This window comes from Arachis ipaensis, chromosome B7 (genome assembly GCF_059453495.1).
Source record: "Arachis ipaensis isolate K30076 ecotype BB chromosome B7, ASM5945349v1, whole genome shotgun sequence".
NCBI classification, from domain to species: Eukaryota; Viridiplantae; Streptophyta; class Magnoliopsida; order Fabales; family Fabaceae; genus Arachis; species Arachis ipaensis.
The window spans coordinates 44,226,047-44,234,721 of record NC_142442.1 but is presented as its reverse complement, the minus strand read 5'-3'; the positions used below and the strand labels follow the sequence as shown (position 1 = coordinate 44,234,721).

The 8,675-nt window shown below is 39.2% G+C and overlaps 1 non-coding gene across 1 annotated transcript; it reads right to left on the bottom strand.

Annotated features, from left to right (window-relative positions):
- Positions 1 to 3,110: 3,110 nt before the first annotated feature.
- LOC148550994 (small nucleolar RNA R71) lies at positions 3,111 to 3,218 on the bottom strand. The gene has a single exon (XR_015893535.1). It is a non-coding gene; the product is annotated as a small nucleolar RNA R71 (small nucleolar RNA).
- Between the last annotated feature and the right edge of the window lie 5,457 nt (positions 3,219 to 8,675).

Here is an 8,675-nt window from a genome sequence, read left to right as displayed (position 1 = left end):
TGGTGGGCATGTAAAGAAAGCATGGTAAAATGACAAGAAATAATAAATGCTATAACTACTAAGCATGGAAAATAAAGATAGCAACTCAATAAAGCAATAAATGGCATGAAACATAAAATTACATTGAATGTAAATTAAAGTGACAAGAGTGTGTATAAACATAAAAGACAACTAAAATGAGAAATTAACAAGATAAACAAGGAAATTAAGACAATAGAACAAAGAAAGGTAGAAGAAACTAGATTAAAACAAGAATTAAAAGTAGCAATTGCAAGGAAATTAAACTAAAAACCCTAGGTTCTAGAGAGAAGGGGGAGCTTCTCTCTCTAGAGAGTGAACTACATGACTAAAATCTAACCCTAATTGCTCCCCTCTTTAAATGGAGTGAGGCCTTGCTTAATATAGGAAGAATCAGCATCAAAAATTCCAAAAACTGGGTTTGGAGGCCCAAAAATCGCCCCCAGCGATTTCCATTAAATGAGTCACGCGCTAGAACGTGTGCGGACGCACAGGTGTGTGCGTTGTCCGCACAGGTGTGTGCGTCCACACACATGCTGATTTTCCTCTTGTGCGTATGCATAGGCAGTTGTGCGTATGCACACATGGTTTTGTGGCTTTTGTGCGTACGCACAGGTGTCTGTGCGCACGCACACTCCAATGTGTGCTTCTCCTTTGTTTTCTTCCTATTTTCTCCCTTTGTACATGCTTCCTTCCACTTTTGCTTTGCCAAACTTGCCGCTAGGACCTAAAATCACTCAACAAACGTGTCATGACATCGAATGGCATAAAAGTGGGATAAAAGTGATTAAAATAAGCACAAAATAGCATGTTTTCACATTTGGGCACAATTAAGGGAGAGAACACAAAAGCATGCTATTTGGATGAATAAATGTGGACTTATATGATGAAATCCATTAAAATCAAACCAAAATATATCGGAAAATATGGACTCATCAGTGGCTGTTCGCTCACTGATAAACCACTATTTTATGGTTTATATTGTGTTTAATTGTGTGGTTTTGTCATGATCCTTGCCCACTTATTCATCAATTTAGCATGCAATTAGATTTCCTTCCTAAATTCAGTACATGTTTGAAAATTTCTTCCTAGAGACTTTAATTATTTATTTTTAATTCTCCTTTATTCCATTCGATGCCGTAATCTGTGTGTCAAGTGTTTCAGGCTTTATAGGGCATGAATGGGATGGAGATTGGAGAGGAAGCTAGCAAAAATGGAAGGAACACAAGAATTTGAGGAGATAACCAGCGAGAAGTGACGCGGTTGCATGGCTCACGCGACCGCGCGAAGGAGCACAAATCGCAGTGACGCGGCCGCATGGCTTGCGCGGCCGCACGGATTGGAAAGCGCAAGCGACGCGATAGCGTGGACGACGCGAACGCGTGGAGAGGAAAAAGCGCAAGCGACGCGTCCGCATGGATGACGCGATCGTGTGACATGCGCGATCTGCATAATCTGCAGAATTCGATGGGGGCAATTTTGGACCCTATTTCAGCCCACTTTTCGGCCCGGAACAACAGACTAGAGTCAGAGAATATGCAGAAACAACACAGACATTCATTCAGTAGTTTTAGATCTAGTTTTTCACTCTCTTAGGTTTTTTTCTCTCTAGTTTTTAAAATTTTAATTTTCAATTGGTCTTAGCATTGGAACAGTGAGAAGAGTTATTTCCTCATCAAGACTTCATCATTCTAGTTTGTTCTCTTAACTTGGTTCTATTCTTCCATGTTCTTTATTATGTTCAATTTTGTCATTCAGATACTTTTATGATTATTTAATGCAAGGATTATTTCTTTTTAATTCAATTTCAATTCCAATAATCATGTCTTCTTTTAATTTCCTTTCATGCGCTATGGATTCTTTATTTACAATGTGTGAGTAGTTTCCTTACTTGATGGGGAGTTGAGTAAAAGGAACTCTTGAGTTGGAAGGATTGAAAGAAAAATTTGTAATTGGGTTGAATGTTGGATTGCTATCCTGTCACCGACGTCAATCCCTTTGAACTAAGTGGGTTGCAACTTGTGAACAGATCTGGCATTCCCACTTGTTTGACTTTCCCTTACCTAGTAAAGGATAACCAAACAGAACAAACATTAATTATAAATTAATCTTACAATCACACCATCAATGATAGAGATTCTAACCAATCAATTCCCAGTCAAGGATTTTATTTATATTATTTAAAAATCCTCAATTTAAATTCCAATTTACTTAGCTCAACTTCTTGGAACATCTGATTAATAAAACAGCACACTTTTCTGCAACTCGTTGGGAGACGACCTGGGACTTAAAACTCCCAGTAATTTTAATTTAAACTCTCTGTGACATACTTCTAAATTGATAGGCAGATTTTCGGTGCGTTAAGAACTATACTTGCAACGTAACCATTTTAATAAATTTTTAATTCACCAGCTTCTGCTTCCCATCAATTTTTGGCGCCGTTGCCGGGGAGTTGCAATAGAGTGCTAATTTTATTAATTAGAATTTATTTATTTGCATTTTATTTAATTTTGCTATTATGAGCTGCATGTTTCTTCCGTCAAATGACGCGTTCACTTCCTGATCCGCGCTTGCTAATATTCGATCCTGAAATTGAAAGGACTATTTCACGAATAAGGCGAGAACAACGTAGGTTAGCCCACTCTGAGGGCGGATCTGAAAGTGAATCTGAAGAAGAAACCAGCCCCCGTTCTACTGATTCGGTTGTTTTACGTGCAGAAAACATGGCAGCTAGAAGAGTTACCATTCAGGAGGAAGCAGCTCCTGATTTTATAATGCAACCGTTTCAAGCGCATCATCCAGCGGTAGCTATGGATTTTGAAATAAAGACCGCACTGCTAAACTTGATGCCCAAGTTTCATGGCCTACCTGCTCAAGAGCCTATCAAGCACTTGAGAGATTTCTAGACAGCCTGTTCTACTGTCAGGCGTGATGGCACTGATGAAACTTCAATCCTGCTGAAAGCTTTTCCGTTCTCTCTTGAGGGAAAAGCAAGAGAGTGGTACTACACTCAACCTCTAGCAAATGTATCCAACTGGGATACACTCAGAAAGGAGTTTCTGGAGAAATTCTTTCCATATGAAGTTACTGATAAACTGAGGAAGGATATCTCTACAATTGTTCAGGATGACAATGAGACTCTCTTTGAATACTGGGAGCGCTTCAATAATCTTCTGGAAGCATGCCCCCACCACATGATTGACAAGATCGTGCTACTCAGCTATATCACACAAGATATGAGGCCCCAAGATAAGACCACATTGGAAAGTGCCAGCAATGGGTCAATGAAGAAGTACAAGACCACTGATGAAGCTTGGCAATTGATCAGTGATTTAGCTGAATCTACTCGGAACCACAGACAGAAGCAAGGCCGTTCAAAATCCGTTGCAGAAGTGTCTTCTGGCATAGAGACTGCTGCTCTAAATCGAAGCATCTGTGAGATGACCAACCTGCTGAAGCAAATGCAGTTAAATCAACAAGCTCAGCAAACTCAACCGCAGCAAAACCAACAACTAGTTCCACAAAGAATTTGCAGAATTTGTGCTGATTACAGCCATTACACTGATGAATGCCCGTAGCTCCAACAAGAAGACAACATGGTGGCATCCACCCAAAACTTCTATGACCGCCCCAACCAAGGGTACAATCAAAGTGGAAATAATAACCATGGATGGCAGGACAATTCAAACCAGAATTGGAGGGACAACAATAATAGGGGAGGCAGAGATAATCAGGGAAATCAGAGGTGGAATAATAACAACAACTGGCAGCAAAATCAACTTTACCGAGCACCTCACCTGAGGCAAAACCAAGGACCACCGAACAATCAGCAGCAAACCTCTCAATTTACTCATTCTTCTGTATCTTCTAATGAAGATTTATTACAAGCTTTTGAGAAAAGACAACTGGCCATGGAAAATACCATCGTGAACAGTATTAACACTGATGCACGGAAAACATGTCTCACAACAAATCTCCCTTCGGCAAGTGTACTGAATTGTCGTCAAGTAAAACTCACAATAGAGTGAGGTCGAATCCCACAAAGATTAACGGATTAAGCAATCAATGGTTAATTGATTATCCTAGTTAGACGATTCAGATTTGGATGATGAGTAATAAGGAAATGTAAATTGATAGAAAAGTAAAGAAAGCAGAAAAGTAAAATGGCAAGAAAAGTAAATGTAAGAACTAAAAATAAAATGAACATTGGGATCAAGAGATATTGCAATCCTCCGGATCAAGTTCATTCTCATCTCTTCCTCAATCAATGCACTCATTGATCTCCTTGGCAATCTTAATTGATCGAATTACAATTTCTTGTAATTCAATCTCTCAAATCTTGATCAATAGCCAATTCCTTGGTCAATTGCTCATGAGAAGAGATGAAGTATGGTCACTGATTATACCACATGCATTTCCCAAATCAAGTGTTGGAAGGATTATAGTCACATATCCATCCACACCTAATTTGGTCCAGCATGAGAAAGCATTTTTAGCTTGACCTCTTCATTCCTCTTTCAAGGTTCAGAAGAGATCCAAGTATGAATAGTTTCTTTTCCAAGATAACTACCCAATTGGATGAAGATCGAAAGCTCTCTAGTAAAATCAAGAGAAAAGAAAGAAGAAGAAGAATAAGAACTATACTTAATCCATTGAATCACAATAGAGCTCTCTAACCCAATGAAAAGATTTAGTTGATCATTGCTCTACAAAAATAGAAAAGAAAGAAAGTGCAGAAAAGTAAAGATGAAGATAAAAACTGAAAATAAAACTTCAAATTCATAAATGAAAATTACAACTAAAAGAAAGAGAAGGAAAAGTGTGTGAGGGGAGGGAGTTCGAAGACCCCTCTTCAATCCCCCATTCCATAATTCAGTTCCCCCCTTTCTGGGCTTCCCTTCAATGTAAAGACTAAGGCCTTTATATAGGCTCTCCTAAATTACAAAATGAAATTAAAAGCAAATTACAATTAAATGAAAATTCCTATTCTAGATGCTTCTTGTGGCCTTGATTGGTTGACAATTGTGGGCCTGCTTGCTTGAGCTTGGAAGTGGACTTGAGAGAGAAGTGAGTTAAGTTGAGGTCCAGGTGCTAAAGTTAGTGCTAAAGTTAGCCACACTAACGCTACAAGTGTGGCGTTAGTGCTAAAGTTATTGTGGCTAACGTTGCACTTGCTGCCCAGTTGGTGTTTTTGGGGCTTAAAAGATGCCTCTTGTTTGTGCTCAAATTTCATGCTCACTATAGAGTATTATATATCGTTGGAAAGCTCTGAATGTCAGCTTTCTAACGCAACTCGAATCACCTCAATTGGACCTCTGTAGATCAAGTTATGCTTCTTTGAAGTGGACATGGTCGCTGGCATATATGCCAACGTTACTGGAAATGTTGATTGCCAATAACGCTAGCGATTTCCCATTTCTGAAGCTCAAACTTAGTGTCCACCCCATACTATTATATATCGTTGGAAAGCCCTGGATGTCTACTTTCCAATGCTTTTAGAAGCGCATCATATGGAGCTCTACAACTCGAGTTATACTTCTTGGAAGGTGAAGAGGTCAGTTGGCCTAAATACAGGCTGATACCATGTTCATCATTGCACTTTTGGGGCAGGTTTTCTCCCTCAAATTTAGTGTCAACCATGTAGTGCCATATATGCTTGGAAAGCTCTGGAATCCTACTTTCCAATGCCACTGGAATCACCTCATTTGGAGCTTTATGGCTCAAGTTATGCGTGTTTGAAGAAGGCATGGTCAGGATGCCAGGTGGGACTTTTGCCCACGTTAACTACCACGTTAACTAAGTTAACTAAGTTAACGTGGGAGTTAACGTGGCTTGTTGGGGGTTTGTGAGTTCACTCCAACGTTAGTGAGAATGTTTGGTGTTACTAACGTTGTCGATCACCACCTTTCTCCACGTTAGCTTCCACGTTATCTAAGTTAACGTGGGAGTTAACGTGGCTTTGTTGTAACTTGGGCCAACATTAGTGACAATGTTGAATGTCACTAACGTTGGCTTTCCCCCTTTCCTCTTAACGTTAGAGGCCACGTTAACTAAGTTATCGTGGCAACTAATGTGCCCACTTATGAGCTTGGTCTAACGTTAGTGATAATGTTAAGTGTCACTAACGTTGGCTCCATTTCCTTTCTTCAAAGTTAATGCCACTAACTTTTCCCACTAACGTTGGGGCTTTCCTTCCTTCCATGTTAGTGCCTACGTTAGTGTAACTAACGTGGCTCTTCTCTTATTCTTTTGGCCTGAAATCAATCAAACAAAGTGCATCAAAGTCTTAATCATGGATCATGCATCATCCAATTTATCATATAATTCATGCAAAATCCTGATGAAATCATGTAAAATGCACAATGTATGCTTGAATCAAGATGTAAGTGAATATCCACCAAAAACTAGCTTATTTCCTAAGAAAATGCATGAAACTACCTTAAAAACAGTAAAGAAAAGGTCAGTGAAACTGGCCAAGATGCCCTGGTATCACAACACCAAACTTAAAGCTTGCTTGTCCCTAAGCAAGTACTGGAACAAGAGAATGATGAATGGAATGCCAAGAGAAATGAGTCATTCTTGTGGAAGTCATGTCACTGATTTTATGGTGGTTTCATCCATAGCAACTTAGGTTCATTCCTTTACTGGCTTTCAGACCTTTATCATGTCCTAAAATACTCACTGTGATTGCATCCCATGAGACTTTTATTCATTGATCCTTTTGTTGTCATTTCAGGGCTTATTTTTGTTCTTAAGCTAAGTGTTCTGTAAGGGGGCAACTCTTTAAAATAAGCTTTCAGCCAACACTCCCGAACCAGTTGGTTCAAGGTGCTAGGTGTTGAAGCACCCCTAAGGACTTACTTGCTCAAGTCTCTCCCCCATACATACACACCACAGGCACATAGTTTATTTATTTTCTTTTCTTGAGACCTTGGTATCCAGCACCTCTTTGGGTTACTAAATGCTCTGTAGTGAGGGTTACTCTTGATAGTGGACTTTCAGCTGATAATCCCGAGTTAGTTAACCCAAGTTACCAAGGGATAAGGCACCCCTAAGAGCTTATTCATCCAAGTAGATCCCTCACACAGGAGCACCACAGACACATGCCTCAAGATTAAAACCATTGGTGCCTAGCCTTATTGCTTACTCTTTTTCTTTTATTTTTCAACCTTTATTGTTTTTTCCCTTTTTCTTATTAGGATCTTATTATTTAGCTAGTCTCATGGGGTGTGTTCAAAGCATATGATTCAGGACAGATAGTTGTCTTCCCACCTTGTGGTTGAACTAACTTAGCTAACTTATGACTACACCATAAACTCATGAACTTACTCCATAGTATGAACTCTACTCTGGTCTTTAAAAATACTCATTCTCTTTTCATTTGATTCAAATGGGACAAGCATACTAGTAAGCAAAGTAAGGATGCAGTAATGACATTCAGACTAGAAAACACAGCCTTAATCAATAAAAAGTTTAAAAGACAGAATTGACATGCTTATTCACAAGGAGAAAGCACACATACATACAAAGAACATAGAAGACAATCATGCAAATTAAAGTGCTGGAAATAAGTAAGAGGAGAAAGGAACTTTACCACCTTGTATTTTATCTTCCTTGTTGTTGCCCTTTTTCTCCTATTCTTCCCCTTCCCACACCAGACATAGAATGATTGCTTATACTCAAACAACAATTAAAATAGTGGTGACGGGGTTTATGATGGATCATGAATGTCTTAAAATAAAGTGTGAGTATGCATGTGTTTCAGCAAGCAAGGTTAAGGATACAATAAAGACACAAGAGATACAAACAGAGACATTTTGATTGCATTAATAAGTGGTGTTGGCATGGTACTTTGCATGAAAGTTAAGTGGCAACACCAAACTTAGTGTGCCACTGTCAATCTAGAATGTTGCAAGTACCCAGTGAAGATTGAAATTCAAATTGTTGCATGGCAACACCAAACTTAGAGTGCAATCATATGCCAAATTATTGAAAGTAAACTAAGCAAAGCAAGGAAATGTTACCTACGGTTGGGTTGCCTCCCAACAAGTGCTCTTTTAATGTCATTAGCTTGACAAGTTGTTCACGACTTTCTTCCTCTTCTTCCAGTTTGTTAAGAGGAATGACCTCAAGAGGAAAGAGGAGCCAGTTAATGCCCCTTGTTTTGAGTGCCTCTCCCCAGCAAGCCTTCTTCTGTTGTTAGCTTGTGTAAACTTGCTTGTTGGGGTAGGGTTGGGATGGCTTTTAGTTGACCTCTTCTTCTTCATGGATATTGTCCTTCTTTTCTTAGTCACCATCCTTTTGTTAGTGTTCATGTTGATTGCCTTTACCACCTTGATTTCAGGATTTGGGTATTGTATGATGGGTGGAGCATCCTCTTCATCAAGAACTTCTTGAATTGGTGGTTCAATGAACTCACCTTCTATGCAACTCTCTATTTCATTGGAGTGTGGGCTCTCTTGATTGACTTCCTCATTTGTTCTTGACCTTTGAATGAACTCCTCTGTTTATGGAGAGAGTGAAGTGGTCTCTCTTTGTGCTCTCAGCTCTTCAATGAATTGTTCTTCAGAATAGAGTTGTGCATTCTGTCTCAATTTTTCTTCATGGTCCCTTCTTGCTATTTTCTCCTCTTCATTTGTCTTTATTATTTCTTCAAG